General features: G+C 39.7%; 1 long non-coding RNA gene across 3 annotated transcripts in view; it reads right to left on the bottom strand.

Moving 5' to 3' along the window:
• LOC112989772 (uncharacterized) overlaps positions 1 to 18,038 on the bottom strand; it is a 97,519-nt gene that overhangs the window by 58,921 nt on the left and 20,560 nt on the right. Inside the window, exon 1 of one of the 3 annotated variants that reach the window (XR_003260902.2) lies at positions 11,381 to 11,499. The exons of the other annotated variants lie outside the window; for them this stretch is intronic. This is a non-coding gene — a long non-coding RNA (uncharacterized LOC112989772). Of the gene's footprint in view, positions 1 to 11,380; positions 11,500 to 18,038 lie in introns of those variants that run through there. 3 annotated transcript variants of the gene reach the window in all.

The raw sequence follows: 18,038 nt of genomic DNA, 5'->3' as shown, positions 1-18,038 counted from the left end.
AATTCACTAACAAAACACTGCCAAAGTGCAGTTCTCGGGGAGGTCAGTTGTGCTAGTATCCACAACACTACGAAGAGTATCCCCCTCTGTTGAAAAATATGGCCTCAGTAGTGCATCAAAAAAGATGTTTTATTTAAGAAAAAGGAGGTAACAATGCTCAGAATGACAAAAGCATTGGCTTCTAAGTGGCAGAATGAGACAAAGTTGTAGCATTTTATGAAATTGTAATTGAAAAAGTATTCAGTTGTTAGTGGAAGTGTATTTAAAAAAAGCCCCCCACAGAGCTGTAATAGAAAATTAATCCTCAGAGCAGTAAAAGTCCCTGAGGATGTAGAAGGTACCACAAAGTTACCTACTGTCCCAGATTTTCTTGTTGCTTCCCTCTGCTGACAACAGTCGTCTTTTCTTTAGAGTATCTGATATCAATTTACTCAGACACCAGGGGCAAAAAACGATTTCACTTCCCTCATCTGAAAGACACTGATCCCCAGAATTAGTACTTCGAACAGATGCCAAGGTAAAATAGTGACACATTTTCTAAACTAATAACCACAGGTGGCCATAGCAAATTGTCCAGAGTCTCTCAGGGCTGCCCAGGCAGCTACTACTCTGCTGAATTTCTGATGATTCTGGTAAGGGCAACATCCTTAAGTGCAAAGTTATCTCCCGCCAGCCAGGTCTTGCTGTGTTCGTATTTCTAGAAGAACCCCATAAAGAAATGTCATTATTTTTAATGTCCTCTTTCAGATAATACCCATTCGGCTGCAGCAGAGAATGCAAGGGAGTAACTTCTGTAAGTTCATTTTCAGGTTAAAAATCTCTTAAAAGAAATTAGCCCCCATTTAGACATGTATTAAGCACTAAATTAAATTCATGTGCTACAAGAAATAACTTCAAAGAATGTATCTACACCACTTAATTTGGCAAGAGAGTCGGTCTCATTCCGCTTCTGTTTCTAGTTCTGGGAGCACCAATGGTGAAAAATGCCCACGGAAGCTGCCATCTGACCAGAAATGAACCAGCTGGCACCAGGGTATCCTACAGGTTCTTACTTACTCTGTACGTGATGAAACCTGCAGCTTCAGATAGGGCTGCCACCCTTGAACACAGTGTGAAATTTTGCCCAGCTAACAAATGTTTTCACGGACTTCGGTTCATTTGTTTTTCAAGAACTTTTTGCGTATTTTGATTATGCTGAGGATTTATCACATGAACACTTGCAAAAATGAACTCCCCAGAAGTGCCTGCTTCTACGCAGAGAAGAGTGAACATAAGGAATCTAATTTAGGTGCTCGGGTTGCAGCCCAGTCTCCCGATACAAGCCCTGGCAGAGGAACGGTCTTGCCAAGATGTCCCAGAGTGGCACTGACTCCAGGCAGCCTGGGCTTCCGACCACGGTTTCTGTTCATGCAGAGTTATGCTGAAGCAGCCCAAATCCCTCCCATTCGCAGCCCAGCTGCTTGTTCACGTCCAGCACCACTCTGCATTGACCTGGCACAACCATTTGGACATAGTGATGAGCCAGACGGGGGAAACAGCTTCAGCTAAAAATTCATCTATCTTGCTTTTTTGCAGGACATTTTTTGTTCAGCCAAAGCAGTTTCCTGCCCAGTTCACCACCAGTTATGCAAGCAACTGTGCCTGCACTACGAACAGACAGCAAGGGGAGGAGAAGAAGGAGGCGGACAGATAACGGAAGGGGAGCAGGGGCTGCTTAAACTGCCTCTGCAGTTGTAGAAATGCTTCTGGACTTGCTGCAAGCAGAGGTAGTGCTCTGCTACAGCCAGAGGCAACCTAAATTGGATGTCTAAAATTAGACAGCATAAATTTCCTCCCAACTTGGTGGAACAGTATAAAATGAAGGTGCCAATCTGACAGCAGAAACAAAGCCCCCTGTTTATCAGCAAGGACACCTATACCATGGGTAAGCAAGCCTCTATACTTTGTCCATCACATCTGACCTAGAATGATCACTCAAATGCAGCAAAGATCTCTCAGGCTTTGGACTGGATGAGGCTACTAACAAGGTACAGCAGACCATCAGCATCTAATCAGCAAACTTGGAGGATTGAACTGAGACCACCAATTTATTCCAACATAAACCACATAATGACCAAAGCACATGAGCTTGTTGCAGCCTATGAACCAAAAGAGCTGTCAGACCACTTTATCAGAGTGGTACTGACCAAACCAATTTATAACTTGATCAGCTTAACAGTGACATTGTATTAACAATTTCCCCATCTTCTCCAGCTACGTGGAGATAAGCGAACCTGGTATGGGTACACTCTTGCTGTTGGCTTCACTCTGCCCATCAGTAAGTTTGCGGAGCCACCAGAAAGGTGTCTTCCTCCCTGTGTTGTAGTAGACACAGCCCTGAGCCCAATCCGAGGCCAACGACAACGGTCAGCGTTGAAGCCACACACTGATCAGCTCACCGAGAGGCAGCTGGAGCAAGAACCACCACTGCCCTTCAGGGGTTCAGCTGCTACTTCTGCATGTGTCCCCACCTCCTGGGAATTAAAGGCAGCCTCTGTGTGCAGGTGATGCTGGGAGCAGTGCACATGGGGTGGCACGCCACTCACCTCCCTCTCCCCGCCCCACGTCTATTGACCCCTTCCCGCATCCCTAGATTTCTGTCTTTTTGGTTGCAGCGTTGCTGATGCTGTCGCTACTGGCCTCACCCTCACAGACACTGAACTCCCTCCTCCTTCCTCCCCAGAACAATCACAGCACCTGTGAAGACTTCCACAGAACATTTCTTTCCAGCTCCAAAAACAGAGGAAAATGAATGGCAAAAGCATCTAATATTGCCGTTAATCTATCATTTTTTATCATATTACTTAGATGCTCGAATGAGCTTCCTCACTCGGAAACTCCCCCTCTCAGGGCAGGTGCGCAGTTAATCTGGTTCAGGATGCAAAAAGCAGCCTGCAAAACTGTGAGACACCAAGCAGAACTTCACCTTTGATCTTCAGCTACTTCACTCCCATTACCACGGTTTCAGCAAAGACTGAGCACAGAATCCTGCTTTCTGCCTACAGGGGAAACTGGAAATGCTCTTTTTTTATCCCACAGCCTTTTTGCAAAACAGGCAAAGACTGAAAATATTAATGCATCTGAAAAGCTTCTGTCCTCCCAGTCAGCCCTAATTTGGGACCTGATTCATGCATGGAAAAGGACACAGTGGATCCTGGTGATCCTCCAAGGGGTGCGAGGATCTCCCCAGAAGACAGCTCTGGTGACAGGCACAGGGTGGTCCCCAAGCAGGTCACGCTTGGGGAATGGGACTTTGGTACATTCCCAGCTCCCCCTGTTTGAGCACTTTTCCTGACTGCTACAGGGCAGGCAGGAAAATGCACCGCAATTCAATGTGTTCTGGCAACACATCCAGCAGATTTCATTTCAGCCAGAGTTTCTTCCACTGATTATTAGACTTGGTACCTTTTCCAGTCAATTCTGTTCTTTTGGAAAATGAAATATAACACTAAACAAATTCAGCAACTCTTTAAAATAAATCTGCAAAGCAAGTTGTGTTCTGGATGCCAGTCTGATCGGTTGGAATAAAGATGCTCAAACCAATCTAATACTTCCTGTATTTGCATAGTTTGGGTGTGCAAATATATCATAGTCTGGCTATTTTTACTGGATGCTTTAAAATATATGTATATGATTTGGGTACGATTCTTTAGTGTTTACTTCAGAAAAATTCTGAGGTCGTACCGTTGCTTCTGAAAAAAATCATATACTCCCAGTCCAGTTGTTTTCCAGTTGTCATCAGTTAATGTTGTCTTCAGCTCAGGGGTTCAGGTTTCATTTAAAATGGTCTTGCTCACATTTTAGTCTTCTTTTCCTTAAATAGATATTTCTGTTTTGCCAAAGACTCACCAAAAATTACTTATATTTCTCTTACTAACACAGAAGTCTGACAAGACAGAAAAGTTATGACAGAAGAAGGTGAGACAGTCCACTGCTCGAGCTGATGCTGAGTATAACATCAATATTGTTATAGCTTCATAAAATCACAGAGTCAAATCCTGTAAATGTGGTAACACTCAGGTTACTCATCTATCTACGTCTGCAAAAGCAATCACTTGTTGCTGCGCAGCACTACACTTCAGTTAATAGAGCTAGTGCACACTTCAGCCTGCACAGCTATGTTTCTTACTTTCCTTGCCCTGCGTATCCGAAGAAGAAGGACATGGGTAAGAGGTAAACTGGATTCAACCACCAGCCACTGAGTTCAGATACATGGTTCCCATTTTTGACCAATTCTATGTTTTCCAATAATTTCCTGGCACGCTTTTCTCAGGCTGTTTGTAGTGTCGAGCACTGCTTTCCCTCCTTCCCCAGCTCCACGTCAAACATCACATATGGCACCCATGTGACAGCATTTGGTATGTGGGATCTGGCAGAAAAGTGCCACATTACCAGTAGCAATCACGGCAATAAACGGCACAATGACACACAAAGAAACGATTTCCAGATTTTTTTTCCTGGGATGTGGAGAAAGCATATGTATAAAACATCGCCTCTTAACTGCAACTCGCTGTGGTGATAATATAACATGAGTTCGCAGTCATATGTTTTCTTTAAGCCACCCGTTCCTCTCAGAAGGCTTAACACTGCCAGGTCTTGCGTAACCTTGACTCCCAGCGGCATCTCAGTGTACAGTGCTCCGTAGCGTACGATCTAAAGAGCAGAGAGCATATATCTGCTCCAGCTAAGTTGCCGCAGTTGAGAGTTGTTTGCGTTTAATATACACCCTTTAGCATTCTCTGCATTACGGGGGGGAAGGGAGCTATAAACACACTTGAAAAAAAAATGCATTGCTCACATTTTTTAAAAGCTGCCTCGGGCAGTTATAAGTTATATAAAGTTGCTCCTGTTCCTGTTGTAGCTATGCCAAAGTTATCTAAGGTGACTAGCATAAAATGACAACTCAAAACTTTGAAAACAAGTGTTTCTAAATGCAGCCTTTTCAAATACATAAAACTGGAACGTAACTGACAGCCCACAAACTAAGATATGATTTCCAAATTTCATTGTAACTAAGAATGCTATTTTAAGAATTTGTTTAAAAATACACAAAATATCTACACTTAAAAAGAGAGTAATTACTTGCAGGTTAGCAGAGTCAGAAAGAAACTGTTTTTGTTACCAGTAGCTCCACCGATGGACCTCATTTAGCCTGACACTTGTATAAAAAAAATGATGTATTTTGTTTTACTGAGCATTTATTTGCTGCACTCATGATTTCTAGAAATCCTTCATAATATATCACATTAGAAAGAGAAGATAAAATGAGAGATATTCTGGGGAAAATTACCTGCTTTTCTTAACATTCTTCTTCCCACACACACACGTATTCTCTATTTCCCACACACATTCAAAGCGCTGCAACACAAGTTTCAGGAGCTAAACTACAGGAGAAATCCAAAAGAAAGTATATTTAAAAATAACAAAGACAAAAATAAAAGTCTTTCCTAACCAAACGCAATGGTAAAAAGTTGTGCATTCTGTGTGTCTTTCATGAGAGAGAGAGAGAAAAAAAAGACAGGAATGATTAAAAATGTACCAAGAGCCATGAATGCCATTTTACTGTCATTTCCTTTGATTAACCTTCACCTGACCTCAATCCCTAAGGCAATTTCAGTTTCTTTTTGTTCTTCCATTTAAATTCTGCAGTACACCAGGTGAGTACACCGCTGTCACTAAAGAACATTCACAGAGAGCAGATTGTTTTTGGAGAGGATTTCATAGAAAATGCTTGCTCTGGAGAATCATCTGCAAAACCTTAAAAGGGACAATAACAGGTCACATCTACTCCAAAACTGGGATTTTACAATCCCCACAGAAATTACGGGATGACTTTTTCTAGGCGTTAGTTAAAATGCTGGTCAAAACACACCAGTTTAAGCCAAGCAAGGATCTCAGTGTTGCTGGCTGGCGCCGACTTACCAATGCTGTCATGGTGGCAGTCCTGACTAACCTCCGCGCTGCATCCGTAACCATGTCAGCTGCCAGCCCAGTCGAAACATGTACGTAACCTGTCCACTAGAATGGGAAAAAACACCAGCCAGCATGATTATAAACTCTTTGCAGAAGAAGTAGATCCTGTGTCTAGCGTTTGCACAGAAATCTTAGAGTGTAATTTTTAGTGCCGTTTTAAATCTCTCTATTTTTGTATGAGTCTCAAGATCTTGGGGGTTGAGTAGAAATCATGAAATGTTTTCATACTTAGATCAAGTTTGTTCATCAAACTTCAAATTGTATAATAAAAAATGGCAAAGTGGGAAAGGGGCAGAATGTATCTACAAAAATTATGTAAGAACCGTAAAATACATTTGATAATGCAATATTAAGGAAGTCTGACCTATTTAGTTCATCAAAAACTGGATTAAGGGACAAGCTGATCATCATCCATAAGAACTGATATGATGCTCAGGGTTCTCATAACACATTTTTAATCTCACAGAAAAATACATGATTGAAAGGTCAAAGCCTAGAAGCAAGGTGCACAGTTTTAGCTGTTAGGAACAACTACGAGCCACTGCAACACCTTTGTCTGGGATGTAGAGATACTCCATCACAAACAGTCTTTAATATCATTCCAAAAAGTATTCTACAACATAAGCAGAAACTACGGATTCAATGTAGGCTTTGCTTTCCATTGCTGTCAGCCAAATATGTGATCAGACTGGTTCCATAATAGCCAGGTTTAATACTATTTACCCCAGAAAAAATTGGGGGATCTTAAAAAAAAATTTTTTTTTTGTCCCAAACTGTGACACAAAGTGTCAACATCTTTTGCAAACTGATCATCCAAAAAGGTTCAGTTTGGATCATCTGACATATATAGATACAGATCATTTTGAAGTGATTGGTTTGGTCTGGCCTTTTTAATTTTCATTTTTTTAGTACTTATGGATTAAAATTTGAAATTAAATACCAACCTGTTGGGCTTCGAAATGCTACAACAGCCTAGTCTGGCAGTTTTAAAACTCTACTGTTCTAAAGGAGACAATTCATTAATACTGATGCTTTCTTGTTAATAATTTTACTCTCCGCAAACTGTCATTCCCTGACAACATGAAGAAGTTGCAACAAGAAAGTGCTGTTTACCTCAGTCATGATCCTTTTCTGAACTTAAATATTAATAATGTATTCATAAAATACTTAGTATCCCCCTCTCCCCAAAAATTCGGCTATCTTCTAATGCATTTATGAGAGTTATGCTTTCTTGTCATTTGTAAAGGACACATCTGGCTATTTAAATGAGCTCTGTGCACGGGACTAGGGTGTCTATTCAGTGAAAGAGTCTGCACACAGTTTTCCATCACAACATCTATGCTGAGTTCCAGTAAAATGGCCAGCGCTTTAATGACAGATGTACTCACCTGATAGAGCGCAATACTTAAATGGAGGAACAAAAGGATTTGAAACTGCCTTAGGGAGCGAGGTCAGGTGAAGGTTAATCAAAGGAAATGACAGTTAGATGGTATGCACGGCCCTTGAGATTACATATGTGTATTTTGTTGGGAAATATTTTACTGCGTTTTGCCTTCTATTTAGGAAGAAGCCAAAATAAAGTGCATGTATGAAAAAAATGCAGGAGAATCCAAGCATCCTCTTAGCCCAGTAGCGCTCTCATTGGTGTGAGTCAAACTTATCAGCTGAGAGGTGAGGAAAAAGAAAAATGACAACCACTATTACGTATGCTTCACTAGTATAAAACACAACTCACACCCCAGCTGGGAGCTAGGGAAATACAATAAAGCTGTTAATGATTAGAACCTATTACCTCAGCTCTCATTTACCTTGCTCCCATATTTATTCCCAATATTTAGTGGTCTTCTCTCAAAATGGGTGCCTGAGCTAATGAGGAAAAACTACAGCTGGAAAACACCGCAGAAGTCGTCTACAGAAATGCGTTTGTGTCTTGTAATGAATTTGATTTGGCCATATTCCTGACTCATTTGCATTTCCTTTCCAATAATTTTCATGCATTTGGATTTTTACTTTCAATAATACTTGCTAAAACTGTTTTTAAGGTTGCATGCATGTGAAAAGGAATTTTTAAATACAATCTCCTCAAATATTTGTGTAATTTATTATAGTATTGGTCCTCAATTAATTAGGGAATTAAACCAATACCACATGATTTATCCATCACAAATAAGCAACAAACCTTGAATTCTGATTTCTAGTTTTGATTAGAAACCCAAATAGTCAATAGGTCTCATGAAAAATTTTGACAACTATTTTTTATTCTTCTCACAGAATAAAAGGCAAAATTCATTGAATGAATTATTAATTATGAGTTATTCATCCAGCTCTACTAAAAACTAATCTGTTTCTTTTTTTAAGCATCAAAAAGGTCTTTCAAATATAAGTTGCAATAATGAAATATGGCAGCAGATCTTGAAATGTGCCCTTACCCAGTCTGCAGATATGTGAAAGGTTACAGTACCAGAGTTATTAATCCCCCATCACTCTGACAATTGATTTTGAACACAGTCTGTTGCAGTCTTTATAATGCAAGATCATAAACGTTCAAAACTAATTTATTGCTCTTTGTTCCACCTGGCAAAAATATACCATCAAACTGAGTTGTGTTGAAGCAAAGATGCAGATTAGTATTTAAGTCTTTTATTTTTATCCACATTTGTAAATTTCTTTGTAATACCTGTGTGTAGCCAGAAACATTCACAGAGAAGCAAAGAAAGAGGAAGAGATTATACTGTCTTTAATCAATAGAAAATATTTGTACACACAGCAATAGGTCTTTATTTTTTAATTAATAAGAAAAAGCCATTATTTAGATTTGTCACCACCGATATTTTTGTTTTGCACTCTTTGTTAGCTGGTATGTTTCCGATTTTCAAAGATACACTTGTAGAAGCACTTGCTCTATCTGCATACGTATAATACGTACCAGGCAAGGAGTCTCCACAAAGCAGTGAGGAATATGCAAGATCTGCCATCCTAGATACTTTTTAAAAATGACTGTTTTCTAAGCCTGAAGCAATTATATTCATACTGAAAATTCCCTAACCTGTATTTTCTTACATTCACCTATATATGTGACAGCTGTTACCTGTCATATTCATGCCAGAGAAGTATTAAACTCCAAAGTGGGACAAATCAGAAAAGGGAGGGAGGGAAGGCAGAAAGGAAGAAAAGGGATTTTGTGAGGTACTCCAAGCAAAGTGTAATAGGGTAGATATACTTCTGAAAACAAGGAAAGGAAAGCAAGGCCGCACCTCACCTCGGACAGATGCTTCTAACTGCCTGTATACTTTGTACCTACAAACTCAGCACTTAGAGAAAGGAAGCCCAAAACCACCATTGCATCGCTTGGGATATCTTTGCTATTTCTGAAGCATGCTCTATTTTTCTGCAAATGCAGACATTTTTACCAATATTTATGCGAACTTCTGGGACTCTCACAAGGCTTTAAGAGAACAAAACATGTTTTCATAAATATTTCTCTACTAATACCTCAGCTATATACTGTATTTTTTCCCGCTCATGTTCTTAAGTTTTATATACATTGCTCATTTGGTTTGTTCTTCACTTAACACTATCTAGTTTCCACGATTCACTTTGCACTGACGTAACACACTGGTTTGTGAGGATGAAGGGTTATTTTTTCAAGGATCAAAAATAATATATTACAAAGAAGTTTATTTTAAGAATAAAATCTTGTCCCATAGACTAAGCATTTCATAACGAACGAATTACAAGTTTTATAAAGTCTACTACTGAAGTAAGAAACTGAAACACAAAAAAGAGAGAGACATGGAGGAAAAACAGAAGAGTGTTTCAACATCAAAAATATGCCTATCTAGAAGTCTCTGTATCTCATAGCTGCTAAAGTAATTTTTCTCACTAGAAAGATAAACCTGTAAAATTACTGGTCTTTTCAAAATAAGTGTTATGACACTTTTTAATTTTACCTATTTGATAGTCCAAGAGTATAAGCTCCCTCTTTCCATTATCTGGAGGCAGCATCATTTAATTGTCCTGGCAAGTTTACTCCTTCTGAATTAATATTTTTACCACGATTATGAAGCGGGAGAGCTATCTGGCTGTCTGCTAGAACTGTTGCATTCATGACTTGTAGACATCTGTATGATATTGAAATTAATTTCCAGTATAAAACAGTTAACAGAATAACCCTAGATAAAGGCAACTATAACATTAATTTCATTCTTTTTGTTGGCAATGTTGTAAAGTCCATTGCTCAAGTAAAGAGCACTCTCCTGAGCCAGATACAAATTAATTTTACTATTCTTCTTCAAATACAGATTTTAAAAGTCAACTAAAGGCTACAACAGCTTTGAAACATTTCAGTGATTGTTTTAATTACCTACCATACAGCTGTGAGACACTGAAAAAGGGAGGGGTTGAGAGAGAAGGGAGAACAACACCTGGTGTATCAGCAATTGTTTTTCTGACATAAAGAAAAAAAATAGGTTGCAGACACTAAGACCAACAAAAAGTTCGAAGTCAGCACGGGTTTTTTGTAAGTACATTAATGTGGTATTTTTATTCTGGACTAAATGTTTTTACTCTGTCAATAACTAGTTTCACTGTCAGATAAAACCACCAAATCTCCAAACTTCAAATATATCAGTTCTGACATGTTTTAAATCTTGCTTTTCAACCCAAAATTGATGCACAAGCTGCAGTAAGTTCCTAACAGCACCTAAAGGGCTTTTTCCTAGGGTCTCCTTCTCTAGCAAAAAACTCACTGCACTTTTACATGCAACTACACAAAAAAAGCATATCTTTGCCATTCTGACCCTTGATAGAATTGGGATCTAAAGGCTATTAGGGCCTTCTGATGGCCTTTGACATCCTGGCTTCCAGCACCTCAGCAATCAGTCAGTGCTGAGGTAACAAAAGCACACTAAAATGTACAGTTGTCAACTCTATGCTACATCTGTTGGCCACGCTGTTAGGAAGTGTTGACCCCATCATTTCACTGTAAACAGTGCAGAAATCAACAACAACAAAAACATAAATGAAAAAGGAAACTGGATGTCAAAAGTCAGGTCAGCAGATTTTATTTGCACATGTGTCAGTAAAGATAGAAGGAATCACTGAATTAAATTAAATCAAAGCAAACCTGCTAATTAAAGCAGCTAAAATTATGTTTGGGAAGATGTGTGACTGGTTTCCTGCTTATCTGCAAATAAGCCTCCCCATAATATAAACATGTTTGTATCTCCGCTTCATTTATAATAAGTCTTTAGGCAGATTGTAATTAGTAGTTTGGGTTTCTAATAGAAGATCTATTGTGTTATAGAGAAATATTTTCCCTGACCACCAGAATACTTATTAGTTCAGCTTCGTTCTCAAGGGTTCTCACCTGTTCTTCACACACTGGTCAAAATCTTGTCTGAATCAAATTGTTTGAGTGTGTGGCTGAATACCATCATCTTCATAATGCATTGCTTGCAGCTAACCACAAATGCAGGCATAGTATTCAACTCCACCTACAAGCCAAATCAGAAATTATTACCAGTTTTGGTTGGATTTATTCTGTAGTTCACTGTTCACTTCAACTTTGAAAGAATGATCAAAAGGATCATGTTAGGGAGTAAAAGAACAGGTTCAAAACAAAAGTGTTGCAGAAAAAAAGATGAACTACAAAAAATGAACTTTCTGTTTCTGTTTTACTTATTCCCAAGATCATGATGCATAATTTTATACAAACCCAATTACATAGCTCAGTGGTTTACTGGCAAAGCTGTCCAGAAGAAATTACGTGGCTTTAGCTAATGTGTATGCCTACTTACAATCAAAATAAATCCATAGAAAATTACAAAACGGCCACAAATAACAAAAAAAACCTTGATATTAAGTCAAAAACGTATCAAAAGTGACATAGTATGAAAGCTGAAAAATAGTTCACCTTACATTCTGTTTTCACTGGATAACTAATAAACCATGGTGAGGGTATGGATTTGGTCTTTCAGATCACGCACTAATTATGCAGGCCAGGATTTAACATTAAGCATAAACATAGTTTCATTGGCTTGAAAAGCATGATATTTTCTTTTTGCCCTTTTCATAATTTTTTAAGGATTAGTTTGTATTGTTAATGGATGCATGGATTGAATTCAATGGGATTACTCAGATGCTTACAGTTACTCATGAGTTTGAGCACTTCTTTTAGATTCAGGGCTATAAGGCATTAGGCCACAGAGCTGCATGTGCATCATATTAATAAATGGCTACACAAATGGACTGTGATCTGTTACTGATACCTTGAAAAAGAAGACTGTCACCAATAATGTTGCAAAAAATGTCTGCATATTACTTAGCCTGAAAAATATCTATTTTTTGTTGAAACATTTCTAAACCAATAAAGAATGCCCTGGAAGGAGCACAGGCTCTTTTTGATATACATAGCATAAAGTGAAATTTCTAAACCAGAAACATAAAAAAAAAGTTTCTGGTCTTTTTTACTGCACAATAAATAATTACAGATTGTTGCATATATTTTCCCTGAAACAACCACTGGGCACAACTCTTAATCAGAGATTTTATTTGACACAGCCCAGAGTTCATATACTCACTTACCTCAAAGCAATTGCCTCCTAAAAATACATCAAATTGCAAATATGTTAAAACCCAAATTTTGCTGCAATTGCATGTGCCAGCACTAAGTCCTACATCAATAAGAAACCCCACTGATGTCAGCATGACTTGTGACAACACAAGATTTCCCTCCCCTCAGTACCGCTATAAAACTGGATCCTTGGTGAGTATATTTGAATTATGTGGATTATATATGATTAAACAGATTTGGATTAAATCACGGAATGGGCTGGCTTATCAAGAATATACTGAGGGTACCACATTGATGCACAATAATCAAGGTGACCTTATAGACTTATTATAGCCCATAGTAAACTCCCATCGACTTCAGAGGATGAGAATTTTTACTCTGCAAAGATCAGGCTGCAAGATGTAAGGAGTTAAAATGCTGCTTTCCTGATGAATAGTTTCCATGCTTTAAAATTATGATTCAGGCAGCAAAGAGCAATCTTTCTTGCAGTGGAAGCCGGTCTCAGCTAAACTCCTTGAGCTCTGTTCATTCATCAGCATGGAAAATATGGCTGACTGTGCCCTGTCCTAACATGCAAGAAAATCTGAATAAAAGAGCACAACATTTGCAAAAACATATATAAAACAACACCCACCAAAATGCCACCCAATCCAAGTCCGCCCTTCATTCTACTGTTACATTATCTTAACTATTTTTTTAAATGCTCTGAATATTGCTATGAAGCCTTACTTTTTATTACTGGTATTATGTTTAGTATTCATTTAACCAAGAAAAATAGCTTATCATTTGTTGTATAAATGTACAGTAAGGTTAAACATAAATGACAGACAACAAATTTCTTTCTCAGTGGAGTAGCTAAGAAAAGATCTGATGAAATGATTCTACAATAACTTTCAGCTAACTAGAGCTAAACTGTTAACTTCAAAAGCTTCAGACAATTTACAGGCTGCTGCGACAATATAAGGGTTTTTACAACTTGGAAGTGTGCGGCTTGTGGATGCTGATACACATACTCATATTTAATATGGGTAACATTTGGCAACCATAGCTACGGAGGTCATTCTGAGGGTAGGGAGTAAAAAGACCTAACAGATATTAAAAAGCAAAAAGAGCCAAGCTGCCAAAGAAGTCTGGGGGTTTGGCAGAGTAACGAACGAGTCATCAGCACAGCTTTCCTACAGCACGGCTTTCAGCTTCCCGTGCAGAATCCTATGCCTCTCTCCTTTGGATTAAGTAGCCCAGAAGTTCCTGAACCTGTATATAACTTTGAAGGGAAGGAGGGAAAGAAAGGGAATTTAATCGTAACAGTTACACTTTTCTGAAGTTTGCTGCAAGTTATGTATCTGCCAAGAAAGATTTTTAGCCCAAGATACCATATAAATTTTTCAAAAGGCTTGCTGGGGGTGGAAAGCTGTTATATAACCTTTTAACGCTTCAACTGTTGGGTACTGCGCTGTATCTCATATGATCGTGTGTAGTAAACATTATGTTCCGAATCTCTGCGTCAGCCACAGCTGACACAGGACCTGTCTTCTGCAGTCAAGCTGTGGTGAAGCATAAGGTCTGGGAACTTGTTCCCCTTTAACATCCATCCTCTAAACAAGTCCTCCACCTCTTCCTCTCCTCCACCAAAGACATTTTTAGTAAGATCACTATGCAGCTAATTATATTACCATGGCATCCAAGTACCACACAGTCACGAGAGCTATTTATTTTAACAATCCTTGGTTTTCTAGAGAAGAGTTTATAGAGAAACATCTTTACATTTGGAGAACTGCGGCACAAGGTCAAGTAATTTGTTCAGCATCACTGCAGAAGATCCACTGAGCAAGGGACTGCCCGGCGTCGAGCAGCTGCCAGAACGGACTAGATGCCACGGCAGCTGCTTGACCACGTGTGAGCCCACCATCATGCTTTCAGAGCCAGTTCTCAGGAGACAGTGCTGCGATTCCTGGAGGTAACCTCGAGCAAACTGAACTAAGTACCTATTTCTCACCTGCGCTCTGCAACCTCTAGCTATGCCCCTGCCCTTGCAGCAACACCAGGCTGCAGTGACAACACCAGGGCCTCGCCAGCTTCCCAGGGACTTCCCTGGTACAGTCCTGGTGTCTTCTACCACAAAGGCAAAGGAGATGTTGGGCAGCCTGCACCCAAGCAGGACTCAGCCTCAGACAGGAGCAGTATGGATGCCCAGCGCTGCATGTCGCTTGGACCCAGAGCGCTCCTGGCAGTGCTCTCTACCACAGTGTAGCATCTTCCACTGATTTACTAAAAGACTCTTCCAATCTTTCCATTCACTTTATCATCCCTTTTCCAAAAAGGTCTCTTTTTGTTCTTCTCATCTGAAACTTCATGCAATAGCTACTTAAAGCCCTGATACTCACAGAAGAATTGTATCTCTTTTAAGTCTACACAATTGAACAGTCTCTTGGGAACTTCTGTATGTATAAAGTAAACTGCATGGAAATAATGACAGGAATGAGAGCCACCGTATTTCTGTCAGGTTCCCAGAGTGTCCTAAGCGTCTGAGCAAAAGTGTCTCTTAGAAATGATCTTACCTACCACAATTTTTTCACAAACTGCTCTCTTGCAAGAATTATTTAAAGATGCGTTAAATAGAGGAAGTATGCATTAGCTATTCCTTCATTGATATAATCCTCTCCTTATCAATATGCTATCCGCTGAAGAAGTGGGGAATAATTACAAAGACAGAAGTCCCATGTTATTTGAAACATGAAAAGTCATATCTTATGTACTAAAAACACAAAATACGTTTTAATCAGCTGCTTCCTCAAACAAGAACCGCTTTAAAAAAAAGTCATGTAATTGTGATTTTATGAAACACTAGAATCTGATGACTTAAATGGTTCAAGTAGCAATCACACACACACACACACACACACACACAGAAAAAACAGAGGAACATAGCTGGCGATAGCTAAAACTCTGTAAACACAACCAGTTCAGACTTTGCCATGACTGTGTTGAAGCCTCAGTCCACACACTCAGCCCTTCTGTGTCCCCAGCGAAGCGAGGGGCAGGCACTTCGGCTGCACCACGCTGCACCCGCTTGACAAGGGAGCTGCGGACAGATACCTGGCTGGCATCAGGAAGGACAGAAAGCCGCGCCTGGCTCTTTCGTACTCCACACAATTGATAAAAAATACTGGCATTTGAGGAGAGAGAGAGGATTCAGATGCAGGATACCAGTCTCTGCCAATGGCTCACTATAGACAAGCTAACAAGGTCAAAATTGGGGGTATTTTCATTCGTAATAGTTCAAGACAGATCCAAGCATTTGATCGCCATTCTAGGTCACAGACCACGTGTCCATTTGCTGGGCAAAACACAGAATTCAGCAGCAAACGTCAGGGAATCTGGATTTTTCAAAGGGCCAACTTCACCAGTTCTCTTCTCCAGCCTTAGGCTGCAGTAGCACTGTGTGTTATTCAGACGGCATTCCTTTACTATGAGCCTCCTATACACGATGGTCTGAAATGAGCTATTATTTGCATGTATTTCCCATGTGGCTGAACTCCTGTGACCTTGCCTGAAACCTGACTTGCCTGAGATGGTTACTGGAGGGGTCTGATCCCCATTAGCCCTTGCAGAGGTGAGCGCTAACTCGAGGGCTCTTTTCTACACGCCATTCCTCCATGCAGAACCGAATTACTTCTCAGTTCCAACGCCTCTCACCGGGTTCCCTCATCTATTTCCATTTGCTCCCTCTAATAGACTCTTTAGTCACATCTGTGCTACTCGATGAGTTTGGTCATGACTTACTGCAGCCTGTGGTTTATGGGCCTATTACCTCTATTAGGTCAGTTTAAACCCTGAAGAGTTGTGTGTAATTCTTCGGTGTTGCTGTCTCTCACTACTCTGATGCTAAAATGTTTCTTTATATGCACTTGCACAGGATTCTCAGGAGATACTTACCAAAAAGCAACCATAACAAAAGCAGCAGGTCTAAACACACAGTGGAGGGTTTAGGTGGCACTTGTGGACAGCACACCGAGCTTAGTCTCACCTCCAACCACACAACCATCTCAACAGGCTTTATGGTGGAAACCGGCTCAACCACAGCAGTTTGACAAGTTCTTAATTTATTCAGTTAACATAAACTCACAGTACTGCCTCCTGCACTTGACGATCAACCAGCTGAACTACAACAACCAGACACTTATACCAGCATATCTTAATACTAAGATATATTCTGCCAAAGAAAAATCTTACTATTAGAGCTGAGGTCTGTTAAAAGTGAGAGTGGACTTCAAATAGTCAGGAGTAAAGGAGTCTGGCCAAAGGTGTTACCCATTAGAGAGCTCCTTTTTATGATAAAACTTGTTTAAACCTTTTCCACAAAAACACAGACATGTTATCAGTCTGCTCTATGGTATTTTATGTGCAATACTTGCAGTAGTAGAAAGATGACTTAATTAATATAGATAGCACAAAAAAAATAGCATATAATCATAAAAGAGAGAGCTGAAACCACAAAGGACAAGGGTTTTGCTACGGCTCAGCAATATTTTTGTTAAGTTTCCAGTCCCTCTTCAACAGTAGTTTTAGAGGAATAGCAGTATGCCAGATACAGTCATGGAGAGTCAGTGGTGGACACTGAGAGTAAAGAAAAACCTACCACAGAAAATCAGCATCTACATTTTAAGCCGCAGCAGAAATAGCTGCCTAGCTATTCATTAGAGATGGGATTTGCCATACACACTCTCTGATGCTCTGTTATGCAAGGTAGTACTATGTGCATTCTTTTCTTCCACAGAGATGTAGTCTAAAAGCATTCATATTTAGTCCTCCCATCCCCCTAAATCTTTTCCACAAAGGACACTGTCACCACCAAAGCTCTGCAACAAGGATCATTTATATATCTGACAACCTTTAAACCCCCAAAGAAAGGAAAAAGGAAGCAGTAAAGCTCTCTGTAGAGCTCTTTGGTGGAACAAGCAGAATTATGAGCAGCAGGAGAAATATGAGTAATTAAGACAACAGTATATCTATATCTTACAGCTGACAGAGTGAAGCTGCAAGTTAGCTCTGGGCAAGGTGTTAGCGGAGGAAAGAACTGAGCACAGTGTTTCTAATGTTATTGTTGAAAAGCCAGCCCAGGAAAAAGGCTAAAGGGACAATTTCATTAAAAAGAAGGAAGTAGGTTGGCTTAAGAGAGCAGTTAGATGCAGTCTTGTAACATTAAAGGAACAGGTCAACAGCCATCCGTAACAAGACAAGCAATCATTTTGGGAGTCAGCTAATGTGGCACTCTTACTGTTCTTAAAAGGAATGATCTTAAATTATCTATTGGTGGCTCATACAGAAAATTAAAGCTACAGAATTGCAGTACAGCACAAAACAAAGCACCAGGGTGGATCAAGGAGAGCAGAGGAGAACAGACACAACTTTGCTCAGCGAGCAGCCCAAAACTGGTTGTTTTCTGGCAGTC

The sequence above is a fragment of the Dromaius novaehollandiae genome, chromosome 11 (assembly GCF_036370855.1).
Source record: "Dromaius novaehollandiae isolate bDroNov1 chromosome 11, bDroNov1.hap1, whole genome shotgun sequence".
Classification (NCBI taxonomy): domain Eukaryota; kingdom Metazoa; phylum Chordata; class Aves; order Casuariiformes; family Dromaiidae; genus Dromaius; species Dromaius novaehollandiae.
This window is presented reverse-complemented; position numbering and strand designations above follow the sequence as displayed.